We start from the raw sequence: 17,955 nt of genomic DNA on the forward strand, positions 1-17,955 counted from the left end.
TTCTTTTTTTGTTTTTGTTTTTTTTTTAATTTTGTTTTTTCCAGACAGGGTTTTGCTGTGTAACCCTGGCTGTTCTGGAACTCACTCTGTAGGCCAGGCTGGCCCTGAACTTAGAGATCCACCTGCCTCTGCCTCCCAAGTGCTGGGATAAAGGCGTGTGCCACCACACCCAGCACACCACCTGGCTCTTAGAGGTATTTACAGAGATGAAAATACTATTCATCCTGATCTGAGCATGGCACACTGTTTACATGTATGGAACGATCACACCGTAGCCCAGCAAGAGTTACAACGAGTATGTGCTGATTAAAAGAAAAAGCAGAAGAGCCTTCCTTGGCTCCGAGGGGAGAGGAAGCTGTATGTGTCATTTAATCTGTCCCTCTTGAGCTTCCTGTGTCCTCATCTGTCTGCGGTGGCCCTCCTTTGTGGAGGGACCCCTCCATAGAACCCCCTCCTGCTGTCATCTTCCTGAGATATCCTTTTCATTTTCTAATCTACATGCCCACAGGGACAAGGATCCTTCTCCCAAGCTCCAGATGCAAGCCATGTGTTTCCACATGGCTCTCCTCCCATTGCTTCCAACCCAGGTGTCTTCTTTTTCTTCACATAGACCCAGCCAAGGTCCTCCCTTCTAGATCTGGTTTCTTTTTTGATGCCAGGCAAAAACATTGAGATGAACTTTGTTCATATGTTAGTCATGAAGACAATTTTTATGAATTCCTCCCTCTAATCAGCTTAATTTTACCCATCTATCCATGAATTAATCCACCCATGGTGATTAGTTTTAGGTGTCACCTTGACACCTAGAATGACTTGGGAGGAATCTTCATGAGGGCTGGTCTACATCATTCTGGACTGTGAGCATGTCTGTGGGAGAGTGGCTTATTTGTCCTGGGATTGGAAGGCCCACCCATTGTGGGCAGCACCATTCCCTGGGTTTGGGTCCTAAGTTGTTTAAGAGCAGATAAAGCTAGTTGAGCACTAAGCACATACACTTCTCCCAGCTCTTGCCCGTGGATGTGAATGTGATCAGCCTTTTCAAACACTCCCCACATTTGACTTTCTACAATAATGTACTGAAGCCTGCAATCATAAGCTAAAGTAAGCCCTTAATCCCTAAATAATTGCTCTCCCTCCCCTCCTCCTCCTCCTCCTCCTCCTCCTCCTCCTCCTCCTCCTCCTCTTCTTCTTCTTCTTCTTCTTCTTCTTCTTCTTCTTCTTCTTCTTCTTCTTCTTCTTCTCCTTCTCCTTCTCCCCTTCCTCTTCCTCTTCCTTCCCTTCCTCCTCCCCTTCCTCCTCCTCACTATACAAGGTCTCACTATACAGCACTAGAAGGCCTAGAACTCACAGAGAGCCACCTTCCTCTGCTTCCCAAGCAATGTGATCAAAGGTGTGTGCCACTAGGTCCTGGCCCAAGTTGCTTTTTATAAGTGTATTTTATCACAGCAACAGGAGAAACAAAACAAAACAAACCTAAAATATATCCTTGAAGCCTTCCTTCAATATTATAGATTAGGATAAGTCAATCATGCTCTGGATAAGTCAGCACCTATTCCTTGAGCTCAGCGTGATATCACATATACTGGGGGTGGGGGGGACCCTTCCATCTTATAGACACAGAGACTCTAGGGCAGTGGAGACTCTGGGCTTTTCTAGTCCTCATGCTAGGCCCCAGACACAGCAAGTGAGCCCAGTCAGGCCATGTGAACATGGGGTACTGGGGGGGGGGCAATGTGAGGATCTGGCTAAGCAGTAGGGGCTGATGCGGATTGGGAACAGTATCAAGTTGAAGGAGAGGCAGCCCATGCTCGGCCCAGGAGCCTGGCACCAGTGAGAACCAGATTTGAACTACATGTTCCCTACAGGGGTCAGATTGTCCAGAAAGCCAGCAAATTTCTAGGAAAGGCCCCTTCCCAGCCCCGTGGACTGCTGTGAGGATGCCTGGCTAAGATTCAACCCCTTGAGAGGCGCCAAGGCTGGTGGAAGCTTGGATTCCCTGCCTGTGAGCCTCTGTCTCATGCTCATTTTCAGGTGGCGTGCCCTTGGCCAAGAGCCATCCGGGGTTCAGAAAGTCCAAAGACTTGTGTGTGTGTGTGTGTGTGTGTGTGTGTGTCTCCCTCTGTTCCTCTCCTCCCCCTCCCCTCCCCCCTCTCTCCTTCCCTCTGTCTCCCTCTCCCTTCTTTCCCTCCCCCCCACCACCCCCACAGAAGCACAGCCATACAGTTTATAAGATAAGCATAAGGATTATCTGAATACCAATCCAGAGACCTGCAGGTGCTGGAGCCCAGGAACAATGTGACTTTGAAGTTGTGGTTAGTCAAGGGTTAGTTAGGTGAAGATAGCCACTTCTCTCTCCACCAATTTTCTTACCCAGGAACTTAGAGAAAACTTTAAACTAGAAAAAGCCCCAAGCCACAGAGTATGACTCTGGTACCCAGTGTCTTAGCTATGAAGCCTGGGTAAGTCTTCCCTCCACGTAAGGTTTGCTTTTTGTTTTAGTTGCTTTTCTTTGTGAGTGGCGTTGGTGTTCCTAATTAATTTCAGGTGCTATCTCCTGCAATTTAGAAGAGGTTAATTAGAGCCTGTAGATGAAGGCACGTGGTTGCCATTAACTCCTGCCATTCCTTCCTGTATTTCAGTTGTTTTTAGAGCTTTAATTGTCACACTACAAACTGCAATTATTTCAAGTGTGTAATTTGGACCAGATGTAATGGTGCACACCTATACTCTCTGTACTTGATGGAGGATCAAAGTTCAAGGCCAGTATTATCAACATAATGAGTTCAAAGCCAACCTGAGATACAAGAAGACTTGTCTTTAAAAAAACAAAACAAAACAAAACAAAAACAAAAACAAAAACAAAAACAACAAAACAAAACAAAAAACCAATAAAGCATCAATGTAATAAATTTAGGTATGCATATCTACCATACCATAGCGATGGGAGTGAGCTTCTTCGTCACCCCAAAGTGTTCTCCTGTCCAGAGAAGAGACTTTCTGTCTCTGTGGATTCGTTTGCATCCCACAGGTATAGCAGAATCCTCTCACACGACAGTACGGAGCAGCTGCTTGTGTCATGGCTCCCCTCTCTTGTTAAGGGACATGGTGGCACCGGGCAGCACAGAGTTACTGAATCATAATTTCATCTGCCTGCTGCTGGGGAGCATACGGACCATCTGTCACCTTTCACTATTGGGAACAGAACCAACATGGAACCTGTATTCAAACCATTCCTCTCTTGGAGTACAGTGACTGGGTCATATTCTGTCTTAATTTTATCCCTTGTCCCTGATGTTCACTATCCCCACTTAGGTATTCCAGCTTTCCTTGGATTTGTGAATATACTCCTGTACAGACCTGTACAGACCTGTACAGACCTGCTGTGTGAGAGCTCACTTACATATATGGTACTTGGCCACACGTCTGTTTCTTTCCTACTTGTTTCATGTGACCTGTTTTTAAAATCCACAATTGTATGTATTGGGAGTTTGTTGCTTTGAAGCATTGACCTGCTTTCTGTAATCTATGTCCACCCCGTTTTACAGAGCTTCACTTTCAGCTCGATGTCAATAGTGCCACCGTGAAGGCATCTTACTTTCCCCTTTGCCGAGTTGCATGAGCAACAGGAGATGGAACTCTAGATCCCAGGATGTGACCTTACATTGCATCATTTGAGATTGCTGGCACAACCCCCCCTCCCGAATTCAGTCTATTGTGTGATCCCTAAACCATTCGCCTTCCCCAGTTATTCTACGTCCTGACTATCACAGGGTACCCTTAGCTTGTTGACCTGATGCTGTGAAGGGGTTTCTTATTATGGTGTCTAAGCATCTCATTACAATGAGAGTGAGCATCTTTTCAAGCCCTCTGGACATCTTCCCCAACATCCTTTGGGCTTCTCTCCCTGTCAGTCACTAGCGTGTGCCCCAGGCCCAGGAGACACTCAGGTTTCTCCTCGTCTCCTAGCGTGCAACCAGGGCTCTGGTTTGAGCTGAGGTGGGATCCAGGTACTATCTCTAGGCCTGCATTGTAGAGCTTGACCCATTTCTAGCAGCATAAATCTGTGTAGCAACCATGCAGGCAGAAATCTGCTGCAGGCTACAGCTCCCATGGGCTCTGCGCCATCCACTCAGGACCCTTGCAAAGTCAGTGCTATTCTGGACTCTGCTACCATGGATCAGGTCCCTTTCTGAGTCTCATAGAAATGTAAACATACAGCGTGTTCCCTTTTGTGTCTTGTTTCTTTCATTCAAAATTGTGAGATTTGTCTAAGGATGGTTCTGGGTACTTCCTTTGTATTGCTGTATGGTACTCTGTTGCACTACAATAGCTCCACTTCTTTCTAATTTTAACACACACACACACACACACACACAGTCTGCACATGAGAGAAAACATGCAGTGCGATCATCTTTCTATAAACAAAGCAGCACTGACCTTTTTAACTACAGCCTTTCTTTGGGATTCCTAGATCTTTGAATATTCTAAGATTTTTTTTGGGGTCTCTCCTGAATTTTACCTGTTGTAAAAGTCAGCTTCACCCACAATTGAAATCTACAATGCATAGCTCACTTGTCAAGAAGGCATGACATAGGCTAACATAGGTGGGTTTTAGTATAAGGACCAGAGACCTGTTTCAAAAACCAGGCGATCAGTAGACACTCATTTCAAGCCATATGTCTCTTGAACACTAGCTTGGGTGTTCTTTCCAATAGGTGTTCTTCATGATAGGGATTGAGCCTCAGCTTATTCTGTCCCCAGGACCAGTACAGAGGCTGTAAGAAGTATTTGGTTTGGTTTGAGTAAAAGTTAACTGGCTAGCTGAGAGAGAGAGAGAGAGACAGAGACAGAGACACAGAGAGACAGACAGAGAGAGACAGAGACAGAGACAGACAGAGAGGCAGAGACAGAGATACAGAGACAGACAGAGAGAGACAAAGAAAGACAGAGACAGAGATTGATTGATTGATTGATTGATTGATTCTGGGTAGTGAAACAGATGGGGGAGCCATCTCACTGGAGTGGGGCTCCTTTGACGAGGGTAAGGTTGAGGGGTTGACTCTGGCTTCTGTAGCCGTCTGTCCTTTATCCCATCTCTTTTTGCCCAGCCTCTCTCCTCAGAGGAGCAGAACAGCATCAGCCACATCCAGTCTCCTGGGTTGCACTGCTGACCTGCAGAGTCACCACCAGCAGAAGAATGGAGGAGCCTGGCCATGTGGCTGGTATGGCATCCTGTATCCCATGCTGCCACTCCAGTGCCTGAAGCATGTGGGAGTCACCCTCACTGGCATACAGAACCTCTAGCTAAGGAGCTCACAGGTCTGACTGAGCCCCCACAGGCAACCAGGGCTTAGTCCACTGGAGCCCGAGGACCAGAGAGAAGGAGTCACTGGTCCAAGGACCCTACACCCAGTGCTCTCTGGCTTTCTCTGCCCTCTGACATTCCTTTTACTTCTAGCCCTCCCCTCCCCCAACACTGCAGATTCTTTTCCCTCTCTGCTCACTGAACCCCTTCCTCTGTGTCACCCGCAAGTTCGCACCCACCCGTGGGTCTCTCACTTCTCCTCTCTCCCCTTTATTTCATTCTGCATCCAGCACCCAAAGTCATCTTACAGCACAAGTCTGCAACCCCCCAAAACTCCCAACTGCCCTGCTTCATAAAGCCCCGGGGCTTCCAGATTACTAGGGACACATGGGAAAGAGGCCACATGGCTGGCAGTAGCATGAGTTAATTCTCTGCTTCCACTCTCCTTCTGGCACACTTCCTTCCGTCCTGCCCAGTTCATTCCCATCCCATGGACTTGGAGCTTCCTGTTCCCTCTTCCTCAAACACTCTTTATTACGAGCCCTTAGCTGGAGGGGTGGCGGGGGAGTTCCACAAACTAGATGGATTGCAGTATAGTTGCTTCCAGTGTAATCCTCTGGGAAATACTGTCATATATATAATTACGTCATTCAGGGAAGGAACTATAGACATCACCCCTTGATCCTAAGATTGTCTTGGTGAAGAATATAGGAGTCTCAAGACATTTGCATGGCTGGGGCCTACCTATTCAGGCTCTAGCTAGACATGTGTTCATGGGGAGACTTGTGTTAGTGGAAATTGGTCCCTCCCAATCACTGCCTTCACAGTGGTTCTCTGAGTATGGTACCCAGCTTGCAACATCTACACTATCCAGGAACTTTTTTTAGAAAGCATCACCTTAGAACTCAGCCCAGACCTTCTTGGGCTGGAACCCAGAATTTCCTTTAACAATCATGACAGGTGATTCCAAACATGGAGTCTCAAGTCAGAAAAGCACTGCTAGCCTAGCATCTTTTCTCTTTGTCATCACAATTGTCACCTCCCAGAGGGAAACCTAATAACCTAAGCCAAGGAAGGACAGTGAGGTTAAAGGCTGTGACATGACTGACACTCTAGGTCTGTGGAGGCTCACAGAGACCAGGATCTTTGGAGGTGCTGAAACCAGGATGGGGCTTGGGGCTTGAACAGCCCACTGTTGTCTTTAAGCTGTTGACTTGATCAATATAGAGCTAGGAAGGAGAACCCCCACCTTCTGACTTTCCTCATGTGACAGGACAGAAGTAGGCACTCTTCTGGGTGCTCGTTTTTCTAGTCTGGACAGTGACCAATGTCCCTCAGGCCTCCTTCGGAGCAGCCATAGTTGTCCCTAACTAATATCAATCCGGTGCTCTGGTCTCTGCTCATTTGCCCACAGGGAGCTTCTCTACGCAATCCCAGGGTCCTTCCATCCTCATCTCTTTCCCATGTATCCTCTAGGAGAATGTTTCTACCCAGTTACAGAGAATCACCTAGTGCCACCTGGAGACCAGCGAGGCAGCAGGTAGTTTCATGGCTGTGACGGAACTGGAGCTGTGGACCAGGAGCCAAGGTCCTGCCTGTAGTGGCCATTGGTCTCTGGCTTCCATGTAATTCCCGGCTCTTGGGAGAAACCCAGAGACTTAATTGGCTTTCCTAAGTCTGATGGTAGAGTGTTGGATATCAATGAACCGCAGGCAAACTATTTTCATCTGTGACTTCAGATAGGAGCATGAGGCCAAGCTGCTGGCTTTCCTGCCATGCCGCTCAGAATGAGCTCACTCTGCTCTGCTTAGCCCAGGAGCACTGGCTGTGGCCAGACAGTCTGTGTAAGACCTCCCAGGGAAAGTTCTAGGAAGTGAGGATGTCAGCAATTACAGCCATGTGCCTGGACCGGAGCTGGCCAGTAGCAGAGTCAAGGGAGCTGGGCACTGTCCCAGGTTGGCTTCTCTGGCTAAAGAGCACTGGGAAGATGACTCAAGCAGTCTATGCCTCAGTTCCCTTGCTGGCCAAGAGGAGCCTGAAACAGATGATAAGGCCACCACTAGAATTCTGCAGTGAGAATGGAACATTGCTTACCTGGTCTCAGTTTAGAGCCTGTGTAGTATGCTCAAGGTGAGAGCCACCAGTGTGAGGACATTTAGGGATCCAGAGTGTGGTTCAGACTTTCTGTTTAATGACCTTGTCTACATACCTAGACTTGGGACTGGAGTCATCTCTTCAGTGTGTGGGGGACCTCGTAGGTTCATCTGCACTCTCAAGAATAAGAGAGCAAACATCAGCTGAGGCAGAACAGTGGCCAGATGCTGTGGGACTTTTATATCTTCACACTTCCTGGCATCCATTGCCATGACTGCTCAGAGCTGCTGCGCTACCTCTCCCACCACCAGGCTCTGAGATTAAGGGCAGGGATAGGATGCTATCTATCGCCAGTGAGCCGCCAAAACCCCAGGGCTGCCCAGTGAACATTCATGGAACAAATGAACAAGTGAGAGAATGAATGGATAGAAGGATGAATGATGGATGGATGGGCGTGTGGACGAAACGCAGGAGGAAGCCCAAATGAGACATGACATGCTTGCTCGCTTGCTCCGTACCATGCGTCTCTGTGTTGTTGTTGCTAGGTGGGGGAAAGGACGGGATTAATCCCGGCCAGCTAAAAGGGGGCTGATGACTGCCAGGAAACCTCCTGCTCATTGTGGTGTGTAGGAAAGAACCCTGGAATCAGAACATTTGCTCCAAGTGAGACCCCACCCCTTAAGCCACACTGCTCCTCCAAGGTGAAGGACAGGTTCAGCCCCTGCCCCCAGCCACCATGGGGATGCTTGATTTTCAGAAAAGGAAAAAAAAAAAAAAAAAAAAAAAGGATCCCTTTTGGTGGGGGTGGGAAAACATAGAGAATAGTTGATAGTAAATGGGCAAATAAGAGCCTGTGTCTCCCAGGCCCACCCAGCTCAGCACAGTGAAAGGAGCTTGCTGAGCCCTTGGGTGGCAACTCACTCTCCTTGGACCAGGCCACGGCATTCTGTAACCAGGCCATCGGCTCCAGGAATCACCTCTGCTGGCCTCTGCTCTTCCCGGAGCGGTTTCCAGCTATTTCCTATGGGGAGAGGTTTTGCTGAGCCCAGGGTTTTCTGCATTTTCCATCCCTTTGCTATTAAAGAAAAGCAGGAGACAAAATATAAAACCCTTCCCTTTGACTGCCAGAAACCTTCCAGCCGCGGAGACAGAGAGGCAGAGCTGAAGCTTTGGACTGCAAGTCCCCAGAGTCTCCGAGCTTCAGAGTCTCTGAGAAGAAACCAATTCCAAGGGGGAATTCTGCTCCTCCACTGACTGTTCCCCTAGGGTAGGGCTGGGGTGGAATGCTGAGCCTTCGGGATGGAGCCAAGCCTCCGTGACTCCAGTAGAAAAAGGGGAGGGAACAAGGCCAGCAAGAGAGCATTGCTAGCTCTGCAGGTCAGCTGCATGGAGATGAGCTAAGGGCATGGGTGGACTTGATACAAGATCCCGTTAATTCTCTTTCTTAACTAGTTAATTAATTTTTACATCGCACTGCCAATGAGCAGCGCACCACCCTCGTCTCTCTTAACACAGCAACACAAGAACGAAGGGGGAAGCCTGAGTGTGAGCATGCTAAGGAGCCTGTGAATCCCAGGCAGTGTGGAAGGGCTCAAGGATAGCTCAGAAAGTCAGGAGGCCAGGTCCAATTCGTCTATGGCACAGGCAGCTTTGTCAGCTCTCAGGGCGTTTGTCAGGCCCCAGCCTGGGCAATGTCTTTGAGTTACGACATGTTACCTGTCCCAGTAGACAGGCACAGAGCTTTGAGTTGTTGGGAACAAGGGACTACAGCTTCCCACTCTTGCTCAGCCTCAGGCACAGTAGTTCTTCAACAAACTCGGATGCACTTCTTGCACACATCCTGACCACCAGACAGGCAGCAGAGCTCCTGTTTGGGGTACCCAACATAGCAGAGGCAACTATACAGCAATAATCTTGGAGAAGAAAAGTGGAATTTTGGTAATTTTGTTGGACTCACTTTCGTTTACACTGGTTCAGTGCAGTTTTCATGCCGATTTTCATACGTGGCATTTTCTTTTAGGTCCATTACAACCTCAAGGGTTCTACCCTACACTGTTTCCCTTGTTAGGCATGTGTGTGGTCGGGTATTGTTTCTGTGTGTGGCCATCGCTTGGTGTCTTAGGGTGATTAAGTACAGCCTCCTACCCAGGTTGCCAAACTCTATAGATGTCCAAGTTCCTTCTATGTAGTGGTATAGTATTTATGTAGAACCTACATATACATATCACATCAAGTGTATCTTTAACCACTTACAATACTATACAATGGAAATATTGTATTTATTACTGATATAATGTATACATAAAAAAGTGATGAAAAGGGGCTGGAGAGATGGCTCAGTGGTTAAGAGCACTGACTGCTCTTCCAAAGGTCTTGAAATCAAATCCCAGCAACCTCATGGTGGCTCACAATCATCCGTAATGAGATCTGATGCCCTCTTCTGGGGTGTCTGAAGCCAGCTACAGTGTACTCACTTATCATAAATAAATAAATCTTAAAAAAAAGAAAAAGTGATGAGAAAAGTGGTCTGTTCAGTAGAGACATGGTAAATATATTTTCAATCTCCAGTAGGTTGCTTTGAAGATGAAGAATCTGAGGATGTGGAAGGATGACTGTACACACATACACATACCAAAAGCACAATATCTACACAGATCACTTCTAAAGACACAAACTGATGACTAGGGAACATGAAGTCAAAGCTAGGCTTGGGTTCTGGCCAACTGCTTGCTTAACCAAGTGAAGGTTTGAACAAACTCTTCTACTCTGAGCCTGCAAACCTTTTGCCTCTTCTTATGACAAACCTCTGACCTATTCTGTATTTGAGGGATTGCTGTGTGCAGATATTCTTCTAGGTGTCTAGGATATAACAGGGCACAAAGTGAACTCTGCACCGTATACACATCCAGAGAAACATGATAAATGATGGACATCATCATGAAGAAAGCCTGGCGCAGGTGAGAGAGAAATGGGAGCTACAAGAAAGGAAAAGGCAGTCAAGGACGAGGAGACTGGGCTGGGCACTGAAGTGACACTAGCCAGACATGGTGGTGGCATATGCCTGTAATCCCAGTATCCAGGAAGCTACTGCAGGAGGATCATAAATTTGTGATCAGCTTGGGTGACATGGAGAAACCCTGTCTCAAGAACAACTGGCCGGACACAGTGATTACAAGCATGGATTCTTTAGTCAGATATGTGTCCAAATCCATCACAAATTAACTGTGTAACTTCTGGAAAATGAACTTCATTAACTATGTGCTTCAGTTTCCACATCTATCAAGTGAGGATGATAAAGGAGTAGTCACTTCCTGTAGGGATACTAAAGGAATTAAATAAGGTGGCACACCTAAAGTTCTTGTGACAGCCCTGACACCTGAGGAAAGCTATACAAGTGTGTCATAAGAATAGTATGAAGTAATGACTCACCATCAACTGCTATAAGAATCCATTCAAGCTGGGCTGGTGGGACATGCGTTGAGTCCCAGCACTTAGGAAGCAGAGGCTGGCATATCTCAGTGAGTTCAAGGCCAGCTTGGTCTATAAATTGGGTTTCAGGACAGCCAGGGCTATTACACAGAGAAAACATGTCTCAAGAAACCAAACCAAGCCGGGCAGTGGTGGCGCACACCTTTAATCCCAGCACTTGGGAGGCAGAGGCAGGTGGATTTCTGAGTTCGAGGCCAGCCTGGTCTACAAAGTGAGTTCCAGGACAGCCAGGGCTATACAGAGAAACCCTGTCTCGGAAAAACAAACAAAGAAACCAAACCCAAACCAAACCCAAACCAAACCAAAAGAATCTATTGATGTAAACAGGACTCCAGGATTGTGGTCACCGTTACCATTATTTATGTGTCCCTTCAGTTTATGGGTGAGGAAAGGGAGACAAGGTGTTCCTCGGAGCATCTGGAACCTTCTTCCTGAATCTGTACTACAGAGAAGAGCAGCCTAACAGTTCGGGAGAGGGTGTCCTGGACCCAAGTTCGATTTAAAAAACAAAAACAAAAACAAAGCAAACAAACAAACCCTATGGACTTGCTTTTGAACCTTGGACAAGTCATATGACCCCAGAAAGCCTCAGTTCCTCATCTCTAAAGTGGGAAGAGTTAACTGAATGACCCGCCAGGGCCGGGCCATCTTCAGACCAGTTAGCAAAGTTTCACCCATTTAATCCTCATGACCCCGTGGTTTGGATCTTTGGCTCACATCTTTTGTAGGTGAAGAAACCGAAGTACAGACAGGCGAGAAGCCCGTTCTCCACGACATGTTTCTCCTATAGTGCTGCCCAATCCAAGACTGATGGACACACACACACACATTCACACACACATATACTCACACACACATACATACACACACACACACACACACACACACACACACTCACACACACATATACTCACACACACATACATACACACACACACACACACACAATCCCTGGGGCCTTGGGGACAATCAGAAATAAACGTGGCTGTGCTTATTCCGGTGTGTGGGTCTTTAAATAGAGTTCTGTAAATGCGGGACGAGGTGTCCCTTCCACTGGCTGTTTACACACCTATGAACTCACACTGCACATTCACACAATGCACACATAATACACCCACACACACGCAATGCACACTTGCACCCCCCATACATACACATGCGCACTCATACACGAGTGTGAACGCACACACTCACGCAGACACTGAGATCACTCATCACTAACTCTGACATCCTCAGTGTCCTTCCCACAAATGTCTGGGTGGCAGGTGACTGGGCCCAGAGTCACCATGTTCTTGTTTGCGCCTTCAAAGATTCTTCCCTAGCTGTGAGAGCAATGACCATGGGGTGACCCCTACTTCACCTGCTTTCTTCTACTTCAGAATCTTGGCTCTTTGTGACTGTGTGACATCAGAACAATTTAGTTTTCAACTTCCCAAATGGACCCAACTCAACCCTCTGAGAGGAACTTGGCCAAACTATGCCTCAGAAAGGAGGAGGGGTGGGGATTAATAAACAAGGTTGTTTATTTGTTTTAATGAAAAAATTCAGAAAGACAAAAGTGACTTGGAATAGGAGGGTTATTTTGGGTCAACAGAGAAGTGGAGTCACTTGGAGACAATCCCTGGGGCCTTGGGGACAATCAGAAATAAACGTGGCTGTGCTTATTCCGGTGTGTGGGTCTTTAAATAGAGTTCTGTAAATGCGGGACGAGGTGTCCCTTCCACTGGCTGTTTACAGACTCCATGGATCTGGCCTTCAATGCTCACTCTGTTGTGTGTGCTCACATGGCCACAGCTGCAGCCCACGATGAATGGCGCCAATGCTCGCACTCTCGGCCCCGCTTAAACAAAGTTCACAAGCAGTGGTCAGCCAGGAGCAAGACTTGTGCCAGAGTAGATGAGGCCAAGACTGTGGCACCAGGGGTGCTTGCTCCCGGACTGCCCAGCAAGGAGGAGCAAGTGACCACCTACCTGGGTCTCCACTGAGCTCCGATGGCCCCAAAGCCAGCATCTTCGTTTCTTGGTCTTGCACAGGTCCCTGCACTAAGGGCTTGCTTTGCTCCTCAGCCTCTATCTGCACTTTCCATGCAGGGTGATGGCCCTCAGGGGACCACAGAAGTCACAAGGTGTGCAGCCCTGCCATCCAGGACGCAGGCACAATTCTGTTTGTTCAAACTCTTCTTTGTCCCTTTGTCCCCCAAGATCCCCGTGTGGCAGCCATCTCAAGGGCAACAACTGGTTCCAGGCCATATGCTGACCTGACTCTTCATGTCATTTCTTTCATGCCCTCAAATAGCTAAGAGGCCCTCTGCCTATTGCATAGGTGAGAAAAATAGAAACCCTGGGAGAACAAATGGAGGTTCTGTTCCTCGATGAGATCTAGACTTACCTAGGAGACAAGTCCCTAGGCATGCCTGTGAGGGATTATCTAATTAGGTTAGCCTCTGGGGATTCCTCCCGATTGTCTAGATTAAGCTACTTTAACTGTGGGTGTCATTATCTCATGGGCTGGGGACCTCGAGGGAATAAAGTGAACAAAATGAGTGGAGTGTCAGATCCATCTCTCTGTTTCCTGACGGCAGACACAACTGGCCAGCAGTGGCTTTAGCTCCCTCAGGCTCCAGCATGCCTTCCCCATGTATGCTGGAACTGTGGGCCAAAATAACCCCTCAGCTCTTTTACGTTGCTTTTGTCAGGAGTTTTGGCACAGCAACAAGGAACAGATACAAGCAGAATCAAGCAGGGCAACCGATGGGGTGAGAGGTGTTGAGGTCAGATCACCTGAACACCCCTAGTCTTAAAATAAAAGACAGAGAAGAGGCTAGCAGCTGCTCAACTTAATTGAAAGTCTAGGGGATGGAGGTATTGTATGGGTGTGTATTCATGGTCTGGCTGTTGAGCCAACAAACAAAAGATCTGGCTTGGCCCGCACCCCCCCCCCCAAGACTCGTAAGCCTTGAGGGGTCATGGAGGTCTTGCTGTTGGCATCCAGCCTCCACTCTCCCTGATGCTTTAATGACCAGACTGTATTTCCCGAGTACCTTTGCTTGTACACCCTATGTATCAATAGTCTCAAACGTTTCCAAGATGGTTGTTTCCTCTCAGGAGTAAAGAGCATCATTTATTCTGTAAATGGGGAAAACTCAGGTTTGCTGAGACCAAGGTACTTGTCATGGTACACATCACATAGTCTCTGGAATTTAAGGATTCAGGATGGGACGGTTCCCGAAGGGTCCTGCAACACAGCCATCCATTTGATTTGTGACTGCACACTTAAATGGTCACTATACATCCCCTGCCAGGTACGTGCTATTTTCTAAAACCCACTGTCTGCCCTCAGCCACTGCCATGACTAACAAGCTCTTCTTTGTTGTGAGTCAAACTCTGACACTGGGTTCTGGGATGTGTCATACAGAACACTACATCTCCCTTCCAAAGATGTAGGAAAGGGGATTGGAAAGGTTCCCCCCTCCCCCCAGAGAGATGGCAGAGCTGCCCCATGGAGGCTCCTTCTCTCAGCCTTGCCTGGGGTCTGCCCAAAGATGTTAGAACAGCAAGCATCTGGTTTAGTCCTGGAAGGGAGCCACCATTTGCAGGGCCAGTGCCTCTGCTGCAGAAGCCAGCTGCTTGTCCAGCCAGGCCCGAGGACTTGCTGTAGCCCAGGGCTTTTCCCTCTAAAGCCAATATCTTCAGCAGGTTGCCATCCCTCAACTCTGTTCCCAAGCTGGTGAGGACTGAAGGGAACGACAAAATGTCCTTACTGTCCCCACTTGTGGTCCAATCTGCCAACATAGGCTCTCTTCCCAGGGCGAGCACCCCTGACTCACCAGTCCCACCTTGGGTAAATGTCCCCATGCTGGGAGATCATGGGCTGTGCTTTCTGAGAGTACATTTCCACGAGGCCCAGGTATGATTTCCCAAACAACAGTACGGGCAGGAACTTCATCACCCTTGCTCACGTGTGTCGATGAAGGGCATGGTGGCCGAGAGTGAGCTTGGAGAGGCTAGAAGGGCAGGGGGCAGGGTCCCTGAGCTGGGCTTCAGCTGGGACAAAGTCAGCATTGTCCACTTGCCCTTCCTGACTGTCCACGTGTGGGACCTGAGCTGCATTTGGCTGCACTCCTCCTCACTTCCCTCCCCAGGGATGGTCTGACCCCAGAAAAACAGTCCTGGCTTAAGCTGAGAGGGGGGATGGGAAAGGAGACCCTGCCTGTGCCCCACCCCCACCCCCGCCGTGTTCCCAGTCCCTCCTCCAGATGCCCAGCCTCTTAGTCGGCCTCAGCATCTGGAATCTTCCAGCCCTCCTGCCCCCTTGGCTAGTCATATTTGTCTTGGCCACCTTCACTCGGGCTTTTTAAAGACAGATTTTCCTTTCCCCTGCCTCCCCCAGCCATTGGCCTCCGCAGTCCAACACACAGAGTGAGGCTTGTTTGGGATGGGCCACAAAACCTTGTCCCAGGCAGCAGCCCACCATGTCTGACTCCACCGCTCCTGGGGCTCACAGGGAACAGCCAGGACAGGCAGATGGTGAGAGCCAGGACTAGAAGCGAGGTTAGGGGAGTCTGTTAAGCAGCGCAGATGGAGGGAGCAGCCTACAGCTACCGCATGCACCCTGAGACAAACATGAAGGAAAACAGCATGGAGTGTCTTGTCCCAAAAAGGAGCAGGGGAAGTCCAGGGAGAGGAACCTCGTAGGAGGACCTGCACCCAAGCCTGGCTTTGCTGTAGGATCTTGGTGTCTCCTAATCGCTAACACGGGGTGATAATAATATTTGGCTTGTTTCTTGTTAAGGAACTGGACATTTTGAGCTACTTTTCAGCTGAAAAAAAAATCTATGACTTCATAGTTGTTGTTTTTTTAAAAAACACCAATAAAAGGTTATTTGTGTGAAAACATAACATTGACTTACAGAGGTGTGCCAGGTTTGGGGTGGTAGTGGGGGAACAGAACACTCCCTGGGGATTTTTAGATCCAAAGTAAGGATCCATCTACTTTTAACTCACAGCGACTCTTCCTTGGGAAGGGGTGGCCTAATTACAGATTAAAGGTCCCCCTCCCAGAGCCCTTCAAGGAACACAAGGAAAGGGTAAAGGCAACCCATATGCCCCTAGCCTTGTGCTGGGACTCTGACCTCCATATAGTTCAGCATAGGTACCCCAGCCCCTGACCTTGCCTGGTCAGCTAGGTCATGGGCCAAGCTGGGTGGCCAGCCCTGCCCTCCTCTGCTCTGAGAGCAGTTCAAATTCACACTTTCCCAAGAACTCGGACTTGGGAAGCTTAGTGCTAAGGAGAGGTAGACGGCTCCCACAGCAGAGGAAGGGACCTGCCCCTCTACCTCAGGGCTCAGCTGCCCACTACACTCTGGGGACCACGAGAAAGGTTTCCTCCCAAGCACGTTCTACCCCACATCTCTGCTGGACCACAATGTTTCATCTCTCATTGAAGGTCTAGGAACTCAGCAATTTCTCCACATTGGTCTCTACTGCTGGCTGTGGCCTCTGATTGGCTACACAGACATCCCAGCTTTGGTCCCCACCGTCTGACTGGTGTTGACTCTGACTTGAACCACAACATCCCTGCTCCTTGCCCTTGCTGTTAGGATCCTGTATCCTCATCTCATTTTGCCCCTCTTCCATCACTTGATACACAACCATGACTCTGTGCTCATGATAGTTACAGTCTATTAAGTTGTCATGGAAACTGGATTAGTAAATATGGAACTGCCACTCCTAGCGGAAATATGTGATTAGTTTATCATGAGTCATTGGTCACAATTCTTCAACTGATATCAGTATGTGACCTGGGCGAAATGTTACTGTTTAAAGACAATAGCTTATAATATAGTTAATCTTGAACTTAGGCCAATAGCACTAAGCACATGCTGCACAAAGCTTATTTGACACAGATAAGCTCATTGTTGTTGTTGTTGTTTTCCAGGAAGGTACATCCTGGCTGCCATGCTCTAAGAGAGATTGAGCAGTCCTTCCAACACTATGTCCTGGGGCCATTTTAAACAGCAAACCCTGCAAAATAAAGCACAAACAATGTACAACGGTGGGGCACTCAACAGGTCATAAGACCTCCTGTCTGTCTGTGTGTCTGTGTGTCTGGGCCATAAGACCTCCTGTCTGTGTGTCTGTGTGTCTGGGCCATAAGACCTCCTATCTGTCTGTGTGTCTGGGCCATAAGATCTCCTGTCTGTCTGTCTGTCTGTCTGTCTGTCTGTCTGACTGTCATGTGAGAGCTGAACAGCAGAGAGATAGAGCTGCCTGGCACAGCCTTAGAGAAGCAGTGTCTTGGGCCAGGCCAGTCTTTCCTAACGTTCTGAAGGCCCAGGAATGGCTACAAGAGTGCAAAATCAGGTGTTGATTTGAGGGTTACAGATCTTATCAGTAGACAAACTTGCAAACATGCAAATCTGAAATACTGAAAATTAAGTACATGATCTCCTCTCCTTCTATTCTTTCTGTCCTCCATCAAACCCATCCGAGTGAGTCCCCCCATCTCCCACCTCTGTCCACCTGATCTGAACCTGTTCACACAACTTGTGCCATTGAGCATCAAGTGCATGGCAGACACCGTGCTTATCATGCAGAGAGAGCAGTGTTGATGTGTATTTCCCATGTTGTGGAACATTACATTCTCCACTATAACTACTTAACTCTACCACTGTGTTGCAAAAATAGCAAGACAGTCATGAGTGTTGTCTCATGACCATGATCCCAGAACTCAGGAGGCTAAGGCTGGAGCATATTCTGTTTGAGTACAGCCTGGGCTACAAAACAAAACCCTATCTCATAAAGCATATATATATATATATATATATATATATATATATATATATATATATATATATATATTCATTCTCATCTAGCTCCATTAAAATTTTTCTCCACAAATGGCTCAGGACCCAGCATCAGGGAGCATCCTGACTAGTGCAGACTTCTATCAGTTTGTTAGATGGTCAAATATGTACATAAATCAGTGTTCCACATGTATGATTGCATAGCATCCATCTTTAATTCCACACAATCCCATGGCTGTATCTAAATACAGGCACCACTGGG

This window comes from Mus musculus, chromosome 7 (assembly GCF_000001635.26).
Source record: "Mus musculus strain C57BL/6J chromosome 7, GRCm38.p6 C57BL/6J".
Taxonomy (NCBI): domain Eukaryota; kingdom Metazoa; phylum Chordata; class Mammalia; order Rodentia; family Muridae; genus Mus; species Mus musculus.